Genomic DNA, 18,249 nt, shown 5'->3' with positions numbered 1-18,249 from the left:
GCCAAATACATTTAAACTCAGTTTTTCACAATTTCTGACATGTAATCCTAGTAACAATTCCCTGTCTTAGGTCAGTTAGGATCACAACTTTATTTCAAGATTGTGAAATGTGAGAATAATAGTAGAGAGAGTGATTTATTTCAGCTTTTATTTCTTTCATCACATTCCCAGTGGGTCAGAAGTTTACATACACTCAATTAGTATTTGGCATCATTGCCTTTAAATTGTTTAACTTGGGTCAAACATTTTGGGTAGCCTTCCACAAGCTTCCCACAATAAGTTGGGTGAATTTTGGCCCATTCCTCCTGACAGAGCTGGTGTAACTGACTCAGGTTTGTAAGGCCTCCTTGCTCACACACACTTTTTCAGTTCTGCCCTCAAATTTTCTATAGGATTGAGGCCAGGGCTTTGTGATGGCCACTCCAATACCTTGACTTCATTGTCCTTAAGCCATTTTGCCACAACTTTGGAAGTATGCTTGGGGTCATTGTCCATTTGGAAGACCCATTTGCGACTAAGCTTTAAAATCCTGACTGATGTCTTGAGATGTTGCTTCAACATATCCACATAATTTTGCTTCCTCCTGATGCCATCTGTTTTGTGAAGTGCACCGGTCCCTCCTGCAGCAAAGCACCCCCACAACATGATGCTGCCACCCCGTGCTTCACAGTGGGATGGTGTTCTTCAGCTTGCATGCGTCCCCCTTTTCCTCCAAACATAATGATGTCATTATGGCCAAAGAGTTCTATTTTTTAGTTCATTACACCAAAGGACATTTCTCCAAAAAGTACGATCTTTGCCCATGTGCAGTTGCAAACCGTAGTCTTGCTTTTTTATGCCGGGTTTTGAGCAGTGGCTTCTTCCTTGCTGAGCGGCCTTTCAGGTTATGTCGATATAGGACTCGTTTTACTGTGGATATAGATACTTTTGTTCCTGTTTCCTCCAGCATCTTCACAAGGTCCTTTGCTGTTGTTCTGGGATTGATTTGCACTTTTCGCACCAAAGTACGTTCATCTCTAGGAGACAGAATGCGTCTTCTTCCTGAGTGGTATGACGGCTGCGTGGTCCCATGGTGTTTGCACAGATGAACGTGGTGTCACGCCCTGATCTCAGAGATCCTTTTTATGTCTCTATTTTGTTTTGGTCAGGGTGTGAGTTGGGGTGGGTATTCTATGTTCTATTATTTGTATTTCTATGTTTTGGCCGGGTAGGGTTCTCAATCAGGGACAGCTGTCTATCGTTTTTTTCCCACCTGTCTTTGTGGGAAGTTGACTTTGTTTATGGCACTTAGCCTTTAGCTACACGGTTTGTTTTGTAGTGTTTATTGTTTTGTTTCGGCGTCTTTTCTAACAAAAATAAAATGTACGCTCACCACGCTGCACCTTGGTCCACTTCATTCAACAGCCGTGACATGTGGTACCTTCAGGCATTTGAAAATTGCTCCCAAGGATGAACCAGACTTGTGGAGGTCTACAATTCTTTTTCTGAGGTCTTGGCTGATTTCTTTTGATTTTCCCATGATGTCAAGCAAAGAGGTAGACCTTGAAATACATCCACAGCTACACCTCCAATTGACTCAAATTATGTCAATTAGCCTATCAGAAGCTTCTAACGCCATGACATCATTTTCTGGAATTTTCCAAGCTGTTTAAAGGCACAGTCAACTTAGTGTATGTAAACTTCTGACCCACTGGAATTGTGATATATTGAATTATATGTGAAATAATCTGTCTGTAAACAATTGTTGTAAAAATTACTTCTGTCATGCACAAAGTAGATGTCCTAACCGACTTGCCAGAACTATAATTTGTAAACAAGAAATTTAACAAGTTTTAATGATTCCAACCTATGTGTACAGTGGGGAGAACAAGTATTTGATACACTGCCAATTTTTGCAGGTTTTCCTACTTACAAAGCATGTAGAGGTCTGTAATTTTTATCATAGGTAAACTTCAACTGTGAGAGATGGAATCTAAAAATCAAAAATCCAGAAAATCACATTGTATGATTTTTAAGTAATTCATTTGCATCTCCACTACAACTGGAGGTAACAGTGTTTTTAAACACCTGGTATCATGTCTGTACACGATCAAAAAATAAACTAACACCTTTCTCTTCTAGAGGAGATCCTAATAAAAACGTTTGACACAATCTGGTGGCCAACCTTTGTAATTACCACACTGGAAATCGTCACTCTGTTCTGCTCCTCTGAAACAATCTCGTACATTGTCAAAAAGGTGAGTTCCTGAAATTCAATGTGTGAAAAATGCTCATTGGATGTCCAGAGACGCCTGAGTACATTTTCAAAGAAAAACATTCATTTTTGCTGAAGTATAACCTCTGTATGCCCCACCATCTCCAACATTGTGATTTTGGGAAAATGTAACATCCATGTTGACTCATCCAAGTCCACTATGGCTGCTGTCTTCCCTAACTTGCTGGACTGTCAAAACCTTGTGCAACATGTTAATGTCCCCACACACAACCGTGGACACACATCGGACCTCAAACTTGGCATATCTGACCACAAGGCTGTGACACTGTCTCTGACTGTGCCCACTCCTCTCCACTGCCCAAAGAGGACAATTAAATTCCGCAACCTAAGGAAATTCAACCCATCCCTCTTCCTGGAACACATACAGCCCACATTTGAGTCTGACTGCACTAAGCTGGCCCTCTGCGACAGGGTCAACCTGTATAACAGCACTCTGAGTACTACCCTGAACATCCTTGCTCCCCCCCAAAAACTTGAAAAGTAACCTTCTAACACTCTTCACCCTGGTTCACTGAAGAACTGCTGTGAATTAAGACTCATGGCCGTAAGCTTTAGAGGCGTTGGAGGAAGGATGGCCTCACTGTCCATCTACTGGCCTACAAAGACCACCAAGCAAGCTGCTATGCTGCACGATCAGCTTTTATTTTTTGTCACCATCCTCACCTGCTGATCGGGGAAGTACCATCACTCTTCAAAACAGCCGCAGTCACCCCCTTACTGAAGAAACCCAACCTTGACCAGGACATCCTATCCAACTACAGGCCCATCTCCAAACTCCCTTTTCTATCAATCCCATCTGTCTTCCAAGCAGGTATACAAAGTTTTCCAGTCTGGCGTCCAATCATTGCAAACAGTGCCGAAACAGCTCTGATGAAAGTTACCAACGACCTACTAATGGATGCAGATTATGGATCACCTAGGCTCCTTCTCCTTTTAGATCTCAGTGCTGCTTTTGACACTGTTGACCACAATACCCTCCTGTGGCATCTCAGAGAGCACACTGCAGTCTCTGGAACTGCTCTGACCTGGTTCTCCTCCTACCTCTCCAATAGGAGGCAATACATAACGATTGGAGTCCAGATCGGCGGAGTCTACAGTCACAGTCCTTTTTGTGGCCTATTCTGTTCCTAATCTACATGCTCCCTCTCGGTCAAATCCTCAGAGACTATAACATCAACTTCCACTGCTACACTGACGATACTGAAGTATATAGTAACACCAAACCAGGCACCATCTCAGCCCTAGGAAAACTTGGCAGCTGCCTTATGACATCAGAGTATGGATGAAAGAAAACTTCCTCCAGCAGAACAGCAGTAAGACTGAGGCTATGCTTATTGGGACACCCAAGCAGGTCGCCAGTGCTGGAAACATCTGCCCTACAACTGACGGTCAAGCCATCCATCTGTCCTCTGTCATCTCCAACCTGGGAGTCAAGTTTGATTCTTCTCTGTCCTTTGATGCCCATATAAAACACATCTGCAAAACCAATTTTTTCCCTCTGCAAAACATCTCCCGGCTCAAACAATCGCTCTCCTAGCCAGATGCAGAAAAACTTGTCTACGCCTTCATTTTCTCCTGGATCGACTACGGCAATGCTCTGTTCAGGGGCCTTCCAGACAAATCACTTCAGAGGCTACAACTTTTTCAGAATAGTGCTGCCAGAGACCTGACCAGGACCAAGAAGTCAGCCCACATCACCCCCATCCTTGCTGGAGTTCCTGGCTACCTGTCAACTTTAGAATTGACTTTAAAATCCTTCTTCTAGTGTTTAAAGCATTGACTGGATTGAGTCCTACCTACATCAGCCACCTCATTTTTATCAATGAGCCACCTCACAGGCCTTAAAACACATTTCTACAGACTATCTTTCTTATATTCCTAATCTTGAAAGTGTCACAGGTCAGGGTTTCTTCCTGGAGTGTACTACCTGTGGTTGCCACTGGAGAGCACCCGTGGGTTTCCTCCAGTATCCAGGTGACCCTGATTGGGCTTATTGGGATCACCTTCTGGATGACCATTTTAGGTTCCTCTCTGGACTGGGCCAGTTGCTCAGGTCTCATGTTTTGTTCAGTGTTGTCGTGTGCTCTTGCTTTGTTGTTTTGCTATGTAGACCTTAAGTAAATATTCTGGATTTACCCTTACCTCTGCCTGCTGTGTTTCTCTGCGCCTGGGTCCAAGTTCATACTAGCACTATTGTCACAGAAAGTCATTTTTGGATGTATTATTGCTATTTCCTGCCTTGATTATAAATGTATGATGTTTATATTGTATTATTTAATTCATTATTTAAATGTTTGCCTATGTACAGCTTTGAGAACACTAATGAAAAGCGCTATACAAATTAAATGTTTTATTATTAGATTTAGTGTGTTCACAATGCAGAAATACACATTGTTGAAACTGCGTGGTTGGCACCCCTTTCTGCCCGATGTTACATACAGTGTATATGTAACTTTGCATAACTATTGCTAGGAGTGTTTAAAAAATAATCTCCAGAAATATGTTATTTGCGGTCTCCTTGGGTAGTCGTAATCACTGCTTAATTTTCATGCAAGGAAAACTGGGTCTGGGTTTCTGAGGGTTAAGGCTGCTTCTGCGGTTCCATCCATGACAGACCGAAAACATTCTACAAGTCAAGTGCAGTGCCATGTCGGTTGTCCCCATAGGAGAAACCTTTGAATAACTATTTTTGGTTCCAGGTAGAACCCTTTAAACAGAGGGTTCTACCTGGAACGAAAAAGGGTTCTACCTGGAACCAAAAAGGGTTCTCCTATGAGGACAGCCGAGGAACCCTTTTTTCTAAGAGCGTACACATCTCGTTACATACACAGTACATATACTGCACTGTGCTTACACATTCTATCAGTTGCATACTAAGAGAAGCTCTGCGCTTATATATTGCTGTATTTGATTGGCATGGGAAATAAGTAAATAAATAGTGATTTGACAGCAGGTATTTTGCCATGGTCCAGCCACTGTGTACATGGTCTGGTTGGCTTATTGTGATTTATTCTCTGCTTGAGATTAGGTAAAGCCCTTGGGCACAGTGAGTCACATCTCCCATGAGTAGGGCCCTGTGTTTTGGAAAATGTCATAAGGCAGTGTGCTTTTACCCGTATTTCCAGTAATATCCCGCTACTGTCGCTGCAGGTAGAAAATCCTATAAAATGTTCTGTAATTGACACAAGGTATCTCCAATCAAAACAAAGATGAATCATTAATCAAGTGGTGTTAGCCATTCAGAATGTATGGGCCTGAACCAATCCAATTACTCATGAACCAAATTCTCAGCCAATTGTTCTAAGGTTACTACAGGTTTACAAATACACTCAATGGCCAGGACATACAGTGAGTCACGTGGCCGTGGCTTACTATATAAAGCAGGCAGACAGGCATCGAGGCTTTCAGTTACGGTTTGACTGAATGAGAGAATGGGCAAAACGAGTGACCTAAGCGACTTTGAGCATGGAATGATTGTCGGTGCCAGGCACGCCGGTTCCAATAGCTCAGAAACAGCCGGCCTCTCCTGGTCTTCACACGCACGACAGTGTCCAGGGTTTACCGAGAATGGTGCACAATCACATCCAGTCAGCTGCAGTCCTATGGGTGAAAACAGCTCTTTGATGAGAGAGGTCGAAAGAGAATGGCAAGAATCGTGCAAGCTAACAGCTGGGCCACAAACAGGCAAATAACGGTGCAGTACAGCATCTCGGAACGTACAACTTGCCGGTCCTTGTCACGGATGGGCTATTGCAGCACACGACCACACCGGGCTCAACTCCTATCAGCTCTCCCTCCCGGAGGACCTGAGCCCTACGATCATGCCTCAGGACTACCTGGCCTGGTGACTCCTGGCTGTCCCTAGTCCACCTGGTCATGCTGCTGCTCCAGTTGGAACTGTTCTGGCTGTGGCTAAGGAACCTGTTCACCGGACGTGCTACCTTGTCCCGGACCTGCTGTTTCCGACTCTCTCTCGCTCTACCGCACCTGCTGTCTCGACCTCTGAAGGCTCGGCTATGAAAAGACAACTGACATTTCTCCTGAGGTGCTGACCTGTTGCACCCTCTACAACCACTGACTATCATTTGACCTGCTGGTCATCTATGCTATCTATCCTAGCTACCCTGCTTCTACATCTGCATTGCTTGCTGTTTGGGGTTTTAGGCTGGGTTTCTGTATAGCACTTTGACATCTGCTGATGTAAAAAGGGCTTCATAAATACATTTGATTGACTAAAATAAGAAGTGGATTTCCAGGGGGCATGTGACCACCAACAGTGGACAATTGAGTAGTGGAAAAACATTGCCTGGTCTGACGAATCCTGGTCTCTGTTGCATCATGCTCATGGCAGAGTCAGGATTTGGCATAAGCAACATGAGTCCATGGCCCCATCCTGCCTTATGTGAAATGGTGTGGCGAATGTTTTCCTGGCACATGTTAGGTCCCTTGATACCAATTGAGCAACGTTTGAACGCCCCACCCTGTAGAATCCATGCCCCGAATAATTCAGGTCAGGTTGTTCTGGAGGAAAAGGGGGGTCCGTCCCGGTACTAGATGGGTGTACCTAATAAACAAACTCATTTTCATTTTCAGAGTACATGTCACTGTTTCTCATAGAATGTTTCACACAGAGCACCATTCCTTCCACAGGTGGCCAGTTTGGGAAATATTTGAGTATATCCACTTCTCCAGGCACCACTACAGCCCTGGAGGTAGCAGAAGTGCATAGGGGATCAAACCTGCCACAGGGGAAAGTATATGGTTCCAGAGGCGATAGTGTTACCCACTCAACCAGACTCCGGTCCAACACCTGAACATTTTATCTATCAAAAGGACCTGGAGCTCCATTTTAGTCCAGATTTATCAGGACTAAACCGCTAAAACCTTCTTCCGCCATTCCATATCTTTTGAATAATCCCTGATTTGTAATAAATCCATTTAAATTCTTTGTACCTTTCTTAAAGGCAACCCAGAGAGGCAGATAGAACAGGAGAATGTCAGATAATCTGCTTCTCCCATTAAACCAGTGTTAAATATCATGACTAATAATCGCAGGGAGATTAGCACGTCTTCTGGAGTCACTGTGCGTGCTAATCCCAATAGCTCTGGTTCCACTTCTTATGTAATGTCACATCAGGATCATTCCAGGAAATGGATCATGGAAACATGAAAGTAAAAGTATTATGTGTAAAACAGACCTCCTGTCCACAACTATCCGTTAAATGGGGACTGAACTCAATCATTTCGCCTCGCTTTTCATTAAGAAATGCTATGAGTTTGAAGTGGGTGTGTAATGTTCTCTACCATTTTGTGTTCCTTGAAATATCTCAAACAGCCACCTGAGCGTGAAGAATAGCTTAGCAATCGCGTGATGCATCATGACAACTTGACTTTATGACCAAAATTATACTATTTACACTTTGTAGTCAATTTTGGCAATAAAATACGTTTCTCACTAATATCGATGCCACATAGGCCATTTTCAACCATAGAAGTTGTTTCTTTGGCTCAGCTCCTCTTAAAAAGTACTGAAAGTAGAGGATTCATAGTGATCTGAATTCCACATCTACTCAATGGCTTTTTAATATCCTCTTTCTCTACGCAAATGTATTGGAATAAACTTTGTAGTTGCCAAGAATATTGTATTTTTAAGAAACATATTTGTTACGCAAGTGTCAATCATCTTATAGCAAATTACATGGTTGATGAGAAATTGATGTCAAAGAAACATGGTTGAAGAGACAATTGCCAGAAGTGACTATAAAAGTGACATAACAGGGTTGAGGATTTAATCTTAAATCAGCCATAACTCCTCATGTGACAAGGGGACGGGAAATGAAAGCTTGTTGCGTGCAACGGGGGAGGGGGGATTGAATGCAAGCTTAACAACAATATTTGTACTTGTTAAAACATTTCTAGCCGATCTATCAATGGGTTATGCTCGATGCATTCCGTTTTCCACCATATAACACTAGAAAATGTCCGAAAAGAGTAGAAGCAGCTCCCCTGTTTTTGCACTTTGATTTGACTTTTATGTATTGAATGTTTTTTTGTTTTTTGAATTTAATTTTACTATATTAAAACGGAAGTTCAGTTCAAGTTACAGGGCTGACCTTAAACCTGGGGGACAAATTTCAATTAATCACTAATCATATTAAATAACTAAATCTCCAGACTTTCCCAAACAAACTAAATAACTAGGGCTTCGCAATAATGGTGACGACTTTGGGAAATCCTTGGGTTAAGTGGATTAAAATCTTAGAATTTGGATAAAATATTACGTGGGACAACGCCAACATTGGGATTTGGTTTACAGTAGTTAGAGCATACTGTAAATGTATGTAATCCAAATGTTATATGTAGTGTTTTAACACAATTTACACACAATGTCTGACGGACATAAAAGAATGGGGAATGGCCTAGATAACTACTTAAGCTAATTAGTCATTTTAGTATTCAAGATGATTAGAAAAAGGTCTGCAACATTGGAATATCTCAGAATTGTCTGAAATGTTTTGAATAATACCTGGAACTGGAAGTAGGGCCTAAGTGCAAAAATCAACACTCTTACTACACACAAACTACCTCTAGTTAGGGACTGATTTAGACCTGGCACACCAGGTGGGTACAATTAATTATCAGATAGAACAGAAAACTAGCAGGCTCCGGACCTCGTAGGATTAGAGTTGAATAACCCTGCTCTAGAGGTTTCGAGAAAATACCCTCGGCTAGAACTTTTACTGTAATGTAAACTTGCAGACTTGTCATATTGAATCTTTATCTGAAATCAGTGGTGGAAAAAGTACCCAATTGTCCTACCTAAGTAAAAGTACTGTAAATAAACAGTGCCAATCAAAAATATTTTAACTATTTTCTACATTGTAGAATAAAAGTAAAGATATCAAAACTATGTAGCAACCAAAAAAGTGTTAAAGAAAAATATATGCAGCCACCCTTTGCCTTGATGACAGCGTTGCGCACTCTTGGCATTCTCTCAACCAGCTTCACATTAAATGCTTTTCCAACAGTCTTGAAGGAGTTCCCACATATGCTGAGCACTTGTCGGCTGCTTTTCCTTCACTCTGCGGTCCAACTCATCCTAAACCATCTCAATTGGGTTGAGGTAGGGTGATTGTGGAGGCCAGGTCATCTGATGCAGCACTCCATCACTCTCCTTCTTGGTCAAATAGCACTAACAGTGGTTCCTCCTTTAAAAATTGCAGCACACCTTGCAGGCTGCCMCATAATTCTATGGAGCATTATTTAATTGTCAGCCATTGTTACCATTAATGGAAGTTAGTGCTAGTTTGACCACCAGAGGGCATCTTTGAGAAGTATTTGATAGCCTTCAATAGTGGCTGTACTAGAGAATTTAAAACCTTTTTGTAAGAACATTGTATATGAGATTAATTTTAAGAATTTTTTCTTAATTAATTTGATTAATATTATGGTGTTTCCGTTAGGATGGAATGGAAAATATGGCACTGTACAACGTGATGGTCGGGAGTAGGCTACAGTACTAAGAGCATAACATTTCCATACCCTAWTTGTAGTCTAACCAATACCCAAACGGAGATTCAGTGAAAATAAAAATCTCATTGATTTATCAAGACCAGTCCCCATGCTTGTCTCAGAGCAGTGCGAAACATTGCTGAAATAGTAGGCTATTGCTTAAAATCCTATTGCTTCTAACTTCAGTATGCTTTTTAAATAAATAAGACCTACACCACTTTTAACAGCACATTACTCAACACTAGTGATACCTAGGGTAGATCTACAGTATATAATTCTATATACTATAATTCTATATACTATATACTTTTTTTCAAGGACGTGACTCTCCACCAATAATTCAATTTTGAGGATTGGAGGATTCTAAATTAATTTCTAAGGGGCATTTTTCATTAGGGCAAATCTGATCTGTGAGAATATCTAAGGGGCTTTCATATAATTCTAAATTAATGAATAATAATAATAATCGCTTTGTTTAAAAAATAACAGTATTTTGGGGGTTATTTTGTTTTCATTCAACCTAGAGTGAGCGAGAAAAAAAACATTCTTGAACACGGGGTGAGACATTCTCACTAATTTGTAAATAAAGCCAGTTTGTTATTGTTGTTGTCTTAGGTCTCTCTTTATGTAGTGTTGTGTTGTCTCTCTTTTCGGGATGTGTGTTTTGTCTTATATTTTTCATTTAATTTATTTATGTTTTTAATCCCAGTCCCCAAACCCGCAGGAGGCCTTTTGCCTTTTGGTATGCCGTCATTGTAAATAAGAATTTGTTCTTAACTGACTTGCCTAGTTAAATAAAAAATACAAATAAAAGTATTTATTTTAATCCAAAGCCATGAATGAGTGAGTCACTCAGCTTTACGTAGGTGCCGAGGATATATGACTGTGCCAAAAACTTGATTATTTAGCAGACATCACTTGATTATATTCAGTCAACACATACATCTTAAGAATATCATGGAATATAATTGAACAATTTAATTTCTCCATGCTTGTCTCAGAGCAGCGTGAAACGGTGGTGAAATAGTTGACCATAGTAGGTAGGCTATATATAACGATATTTTTGAGATGATTTTGTTTTCGAAAAAACGAAAGTGAGAGATTGTAATCTGAATAAAGGCCAAAATAATATGAAGGCCAAAATATTTATGTTTTTAGAGGGAGAGAAGCCACCTTGCCTATTTTTTGAACAAGGACAACCCAGCCAGCCAGCCAAATCCTCCCCTAACCCAGATGACGCTTGGCCAATTGTGCACCGCCCTCTGGTACTCCCAATCACAGTCAGATGTGATACAGCCTGGTTTTGAACCAGGGACTTTTGCACTGAGATGCACTGCCTTAGACCACTGCACCACTTGGGAGCAATGACCAATATGACTAATATATATTGTCCTGCTCATAGCCCATCCTAGAAACGTTGTTTGCAGAATTCACAGCCTGCTACGCTTGTGATAAACATGGTTAATAATAATAATACTTTTTCCCCCTTCCACATGTTAAAGGTTCCAATTGATAAAGTTTTTTTTTTATCAACTAGTATATTTGAGTTTAACCACAATATTTGTTGTATTATTTGTATTCTCTTTCTTGTGGATTAAACTGAAATTGCAAGCAATCACGGCCGGTTGTGATACAGCCAAACAAACTAAGAAATACATTTGAAAATAGAATTCTCCCCCTACCCTCCTTCTAAGCAAGTCTATTGTCCAGCTAATAGCCCTCCTAAAAGCCATAATGGCGATGTACAACATGACTGTGTGTGTGTTTTAAAGAGTATTTTTCAGTAAGCAACAATTTGTTTACTAGCCTACTTTGTTCCAATATTTCTGTCATTGTGATATTTATTCCCATAGTAATTCGTTATGGATCCATAACTAAATAAATATCTGCATTTTGAAAGAGTATTTTTATCATTATTTTATTAACGAAAGCATACAGATGCTGATTACGAAATACAGTACTGTACAGTATATGCTTTATCTTTTGGTTGTGGTTGCATGAGGTCGCCCACACGCACTTTATACATTTGGATAATAAAGCATTTAGAAGATAGAAGCCGCCTGCATGTGTTTATTAGGCTACTGTGCAGTCTGACAAGTAAACATAGCCTACAGTACATACTGTAGTAAACATGGTAAAGTGTTAATTCCTTACATAAGGGAGAGCAGGCCATGTCCAGACATTCTCGGTGACCTCAAGTATTCATTAACTCTGTCTTTAATGCTTTTTTGGGTTGCATCAGTCATGGACAGACACTTCTGAGACACAGTATTAATGATGAACACCCAGAGGTTCATTGGTAAGCCACATTTGCCTAGGGATCCATCCCAGTTGGTATTCTGTGTCCACTCGTGGTATATCTCTTCAGTTACACATCCTTGGGACAGCAGAACAGCATAACGTTTCAGAAGGCCCTTGCTGTGCCTGGTGAGCAGTTGGACAAGTTTTGTTGTCAGAAGAGGAATGGAAATGTCAGGGTGAACCGACGACCTGTCGAAACCGCCAAGTATGTTGCTCTGCCTGTCGGAGGTGGAGTTCCAGAGCTCACAGGTGTGCCTGGTATGGATTGTGACTCCATCTCGTTCCTCGCACTCTTCAATACGTCATTCTCTGCCTGACTCTCTGCCAATACTGCCTGGCTCTGGACCAATGCATCAGCTGTCGCCCGTATCTCTTCCCTCAGATAATGTTTCTCTTTCTGCTGGTCTGCTTTCAATGACTCGATCTCGGTCTTCAAAGTTTGAATCTGATCCATGTGCACCTTCATCAGATAACCAGAATGGTTCCGCCCTGAGTCCCCATCGATTACAGTCTTTATTGTAACCACAATGTCACAAATAATTTGTATCTACAATTCCAATTACTTTTAGAGTTAGGGATTTACAAATGTGCGCTTTTCATGTCCTTTTTCGTTAAATCCAGTTCGGATTTAAGTATACATTTTGACTGACGCCTTTAGTGAGAGGTCTAATGCTATAATATTTAATAATTTCTGCCCTCCGAATTCATATCTAATGGGCATTTTTCGCGCCATTATTTTTACATTGTTTTAGTTTGAACGTGCAGACAGTCACTGAGAACAGCGGGAACGTTTCCCTAGTCAGCGCCATTATTAGTGCAATGCCCCTTAAAGTGTTGCTCTGTGCTACCCAGTGGGGCGGGGGTCCATCCCCCCTCCCCTTCCTTCCCCATGGGCTAGGTCCGTCTTCTGTGCGCTGCTCTGCGGCCCATCCCGTGCCCCCTGCACTCGTGCCATAAACCCGGTGCGCCCATCGCTATCTCAGTGGATAAAGCTGGATAACTGCAAGGTAATCCCATTGTGCGCCACTTGGGATACATGACCAATATGACCAAAATATAATGTCCTGCTGACAGCCCATCCTGGAAATGTTGTTAGCAGAATTCACAACCTGCTACGCTTGTGAAAAAAAGGATTAATAATATATCTGTGAGAATATCTAATATATAAAAATAATAGCTTTGTTGAAAAAATATAAATATTTTGGAGATTTATTTTTCAAATAACGTAAAGTGAGAGAAAAATGCCATTCTTGAACATGGGGTGAGACATTGTTACTAAATTGTAAATAAAGCCAGTTTATTTCTGTTTTTAGAGGGAGAGAAACCAAAAGCTTACAGTCGCCTCATGGGTCGACCCAGGTATTGAACCAGCATCTGTAGCAATGCAGATGCAATGCAGTGTCTTAGACCACTGCACCACTTGGTAGCTGCACAACATCACCGGTCGGGAGTAGGCTACAGTACTACAGTATATACTAACATTTCCACACCCTAATTGTAGTCTAAGTGTCTCTTAGAATAAAAACGTTAGTGTAACAACAGTAGAAAGTAAGTACGTAATACTGAAGTTGTGCACAATTATCAGTTTCTATTTGGTTTATGTCACCCATTCATTGCCAGAGACACAGTAGCGCCTTGGGACCCAAAAGCATAATCAGTGCTCTAACACCCCTTGCACTGGTCTGTAGCAATGAAGTAGTGACACAGGGTACCATACTAAACCACAAATTACATCTAAGTTCTGCAGCATAAACGCAAAACTTTTAGTTGAGAAACCACTGTACACAGCCCGGAGGTGTGTTAGGTCATTATCCTGTTGAAAAACAAATGATAGTCCCAACTTAAGCAGAAACCCGATGGGATGGCGTATAACTGCAGAATGCTGTGGTAGCCATGCTGGTTAAGTGTGCCTTGAATTCTAAATAAATCACAGACAGTGTAACCAGCAAAGCACCATCACACCTCCTCCTCCATGCTTCATTGTGGGAACCACACATGCGGAGATCATCCGCTCACCTACTCTACGTCTCACAAAGACACGGCGGTTAAAACCAAAAATCTCAAGTTTGGACTCATCAGTCCAAAGGACAGATTTCCACCGGTCTAATGTCCATTGCTTGTGTTTCTTGGCACAAGCAAGCCTCTTATTGGTGTCCTTTAGTAGTGGTTTCTTTGCAGCAATATGACCATGAAGGCCTGATTAACGCAGTCTACTCTGAACAGCTGATGTTGAGATATGTCTGTTACTTAAACTCTGTGAAGCATTTATTTTGGCTGTAATTTCTGAGGCTGGTACTCTAATAAACATATCCTCTGCAGCAGAGGTAACTCTGGGTCTTCCTTTCCTGTGGCGGTTCTCATGAGATCCAGTTTCATCATAGCACTTGATGGTTTTTGCGACTGCACTTTGTGCGACTGCACTTGATGGTTTTTGTGACTGCACATTTTCTGTATTGACTGACCTTCATGTCTTAAAGTAATGATGGACATTCGTTTCTCTTTGCTTATTTGAGCTGTTCTTGCCATAATATGGACTTGGTCTTTCACCAAATAAGGCTATCTTCTGTATACCACCGCTACCTTGTCACAACACAACTGATTGGCTCAAACGCATTAAAAAGGAAAGAAATTCCACAAATTAACTTTTAACAAGGAACATCTGTTAATCGAAATGCATTCCAGGTGACAACCTCATGAAGCTGGTTGAGAGAATGCCAAGAGTGTGCAAAGCTGTCTTCAAGGCAAAGGGTGGCTAATTTGAAGAATCTCAAATATATTGTGGACTACAGGAAAGGGAGGACCGAGCACGCCCCCATTCTCATCTACGGGGCTGTAGTGGAACAGGTTGAGAGCTTCAAGTTCCTTGGTGTTCACATCACCAACAAACTATCATGGTCCAAACACACTAAGACAGTCGTGAAGAGGGCACGACAAAACCTATTCCCCCTCAGGAGACTGAAAAGATTTGTCATGGGTCCTGAGATCCTCAAAAGGATCTACAGCTGCACCATCGAGATCATCCTTACTGGTTGCATCACTGCCTGGTATGGCAACTGCTCGGACTCTGACCGCAAGGCACTACAGAGGGTAGTGCGTAAAGCCCAGTACATCACTGAGGCCAAGCTGCCTGCCATCCAGGACCTCTATATCAGGCGGTGTCAGAGGAAGGCCCTAAAAATTGTCAAAGACCCCAGCTACCCTAGTCATAGACTGTCCTCTCTGCTACCGCACGGCAAGTGGTACCGGAGTGCCAAGTCGAGGTCCAAAAGGCTTCTTAACAGCTTCTACCCTCAAACTATAAGAACAGCTAATCAAATGGCTACACAGACCCCTCTTTTACACTGCTGCTACTCTCTGTTTATAATCTATGCATAGTCACTTTATCTCTACCCCGCACATTGATTCTGTACCGGTACCCCCTGTATATAGCCTCGCTTGTTTTTTAACTGCTGCTATTTAATTCTTTTTTACTTTTAATTTTAACAATTTTTTTTTTCTTAACTTCTTAAAGTATTGTTGGTTAAGGGCTTGTAAGTAAGCATTTCACTTTAAGATCTACACCTGTTGTATTTGGAGCATGTGACAAATAAAATTAGATGAAAAAAAAGTATAATTATGGCAACAGCCTGTTAAATTCTGAAATTGTTGCTGTAGCAACAAAAAAAAGTCAACGGTGTAGTTGGAGCCACGGACATTTGCTCAGCAAGCAGCTGTTCAACACCCCTGTGAATTACCCACATTTTCAGTCACAATTTGCTTTACCACATATTGATAAAAAGTACACCTGGTTTGTTCGAAGGTAACTTTGAAAAAAAATCTGGTGGATTCCTGTTCAATTTCATTTCCATTTCCACCAATTGAGATTCTGGCTCTTTTTCTAAAAACATTTGTAATTTTTTATATTTCTTATTCTTACTAGTAAATTCAATAAAGTTGCATTTTTAACATTTAAAATTTTTAATATTTGTTTATTTGTAACCATTCAGAAAATGTGGACATTCCTGAATTAATTAGTGAATCAAAGTTATTGTGTTATAAAACCAAAGTGGTATCATCAGCAAAGAGAATGGGAAGTACGGTAGAAGATACAGCAGCAAGGTCATTGATATGGATTAGGAAAAACAAAGGTCCAATTATCAAACACTTTGGGAAGCCACAGGATATCTTGGCCCTGGTAGATGCACAGCAGTTGCATAAACAAATTGTTCTCTATCATAAACATAACTATATTACCAATTATATTTATTATCATGAACCATAATAATACAATTTAAAAAGTAATATTTCATGATCAACCGTGTCAAACGCTTTGGATGAATCTAAAAAGATGCCAAGAGAGTATTTATTAATGTTAAGGTCTGTAAATATTTCTGTCACACCCTGGCCTTAGTTATCTTTGTTTTCATTATTATTTTAGTTAGGTCAGGGTGTGACATGGTGTAGTATGTGTTTTTGTATTATCTAGGGTGTTGTATGGTTTAGGGGGTTAAGTAGAGTAGATGGTTTAGTGTTCAGTGTAGGTGTCTAGGAAAGTCTATGGTTGCCTGAATTGGTTCTCAATTAGAGACAGCTGGTTATTGTTGTCTCTGATTGGGAGCCATATTTAAGGTAGCCATAGGCTTTAGCTGGTTGTGGGTAATTGTCTATGTTGAACGTTCGTTGCGTGTCTGTGCACTTATGTTATTTAGCTTCACGGTCGTTTGTTGTTTTGTTAGTTTGTGTATAGTGTTCGTTTCGTGTTTTTTTCTCTCTTCCAAAATAAAGAGATGTATTTTGCACACGCTGCGCCTTGGTCCTCTCTCTCTCACGAAGACGATCGTGACAGAATTACCCACCAATCTAGGACCAAGCGGCGTGTCAAGCGGCAACAGGACCCACCTACACAGGATTCATGGACATGGGAGGAGATACTGGATGGTAAGGGACCTTGGGCACAACCGGGAGAATATCGCCTCCCTCGTGAAGAGCTGGAGGCAGCTAAAGCCGAGAGGAGGCGATATGAGGAGGCAGCACGGAAGCAAGGCTGGAAGCCCGTGAGTACAACCCAAACCCAAAAATTTCTTGGGGGGGGGGCCTTAAAGGGAGTGTGGCGAAGTCAGGTAGGAGACCTGCGCCTACTCCCTGTACTTACCGTGGAGAGCGAAAGTACTGGCAGACACCGTGTTACGCAGTAGAGCGCATGGTGTCTCCTGTACGCGTGCATAGCCCGGTTCGGTACATTCCAGCTCCACGTATCGGCCGGGCTAAATTGAGCGTTGAGCCGGATGTCATGAAGCCGGCCCAACGCATCTGGCCACCAGTGCGTCTCCTCGGGCCGGCTTACATGGCACCAGCCTTACGTATGGTGTCCCCGGTTCGCCTACATAGCCCGGTGCGGGTTATTCCACCTCCCCGCACTGGTCGGGCGACGGGGAGCATACAACCAGGTAAGGTTGGGCAGGCTCAATGCTCAAGGGAGCCAGTACGCCTGCACGGTCCGGTATTTCCGGCGCCACCTCCCCGCTCCAGCCCAGTACCACCAGTGCCTACACCAGGCTTCCTGTGCGTCTTCAGAGCCTCCTGTGTGTCCCCAGAGTCCTGTGCGTCCTGTTGCTGCTCCCCGCACTAGCCCTGAGATGCGTGTCCTCAGCCCGGTACCACCAGTTCCGGCACCACGCACTAGGCCTAATGTGCGTCCCCAGGGTCCAGCATGCCCTGTTCCTTCTCCCCGCACTAGCCTGAAGGTGCGTGTCCTTAGCCCGGTACCTCCAGTTCCGGCACCACGCACCAGGCCTAAAGTGCGTCTCAGCCGGCCAGAGTCTACTTATGCGCACACCTGTATAGAGGCGTATGGGGTTTATAAGCGCTAAAACACCCCACTGGGAGCTCACATTAGTTATCTCTTTGTCTTTCATATATATCATATTTTAGTTAGGTCAGGGTGTGACATGGTGTAGTATGTGTTTTTGTATTATCTAGGGTGTTGTATGGTTTAGGGGGTTAAGTAGAGTAGATGGTTTAGTGTTCAGTGTAGGTGTCTAGGAAAGTCTATGGTTGCCTGAATTGGTTCTCAATTTAGAGACAGCTGGTTATTGTTGTCTCTGATTGGAGCCATATTTAAGGTAGCCATAGGCTTTAGCTGGTTGTGGGTAATTGTCTATGTTGAACGTTCGTTGCTTGTG

General features: G+C 42.0%; 1 protein-coding gene across 1 annotated transcript in view; it reads right to left on the bottom strand.

Moving 5' to 3' along the window:
• The window catches only part of LOC111956222 (sodium/potassium/calcium exchanger 2), a 163,062-nt gene that overhangs the window by 81,814 nt on the left and 62,999 nt on the right, over nt 1-18,249 (bottom strand).

This window comes from Salvelinus sp. IW2-2015, linkage group LG3 (genome assembly GCF_002910315.2).
Source record: "Salvelinus sp. IW2-2015 linkage group LG3, ASM291031v2, whole genome shotgun sequence".
NCBI lineage: Eukaryota > Metazoa > Chordata > Actinopteri > Salmoniformes > Salmonidae > Salvelinus > Salvelinus sp. IW2-2015.
Note: the sequence above shows the minus strand (reverse complement) of the source record. Positions and strands in the feature narration are given on the sequence as shown.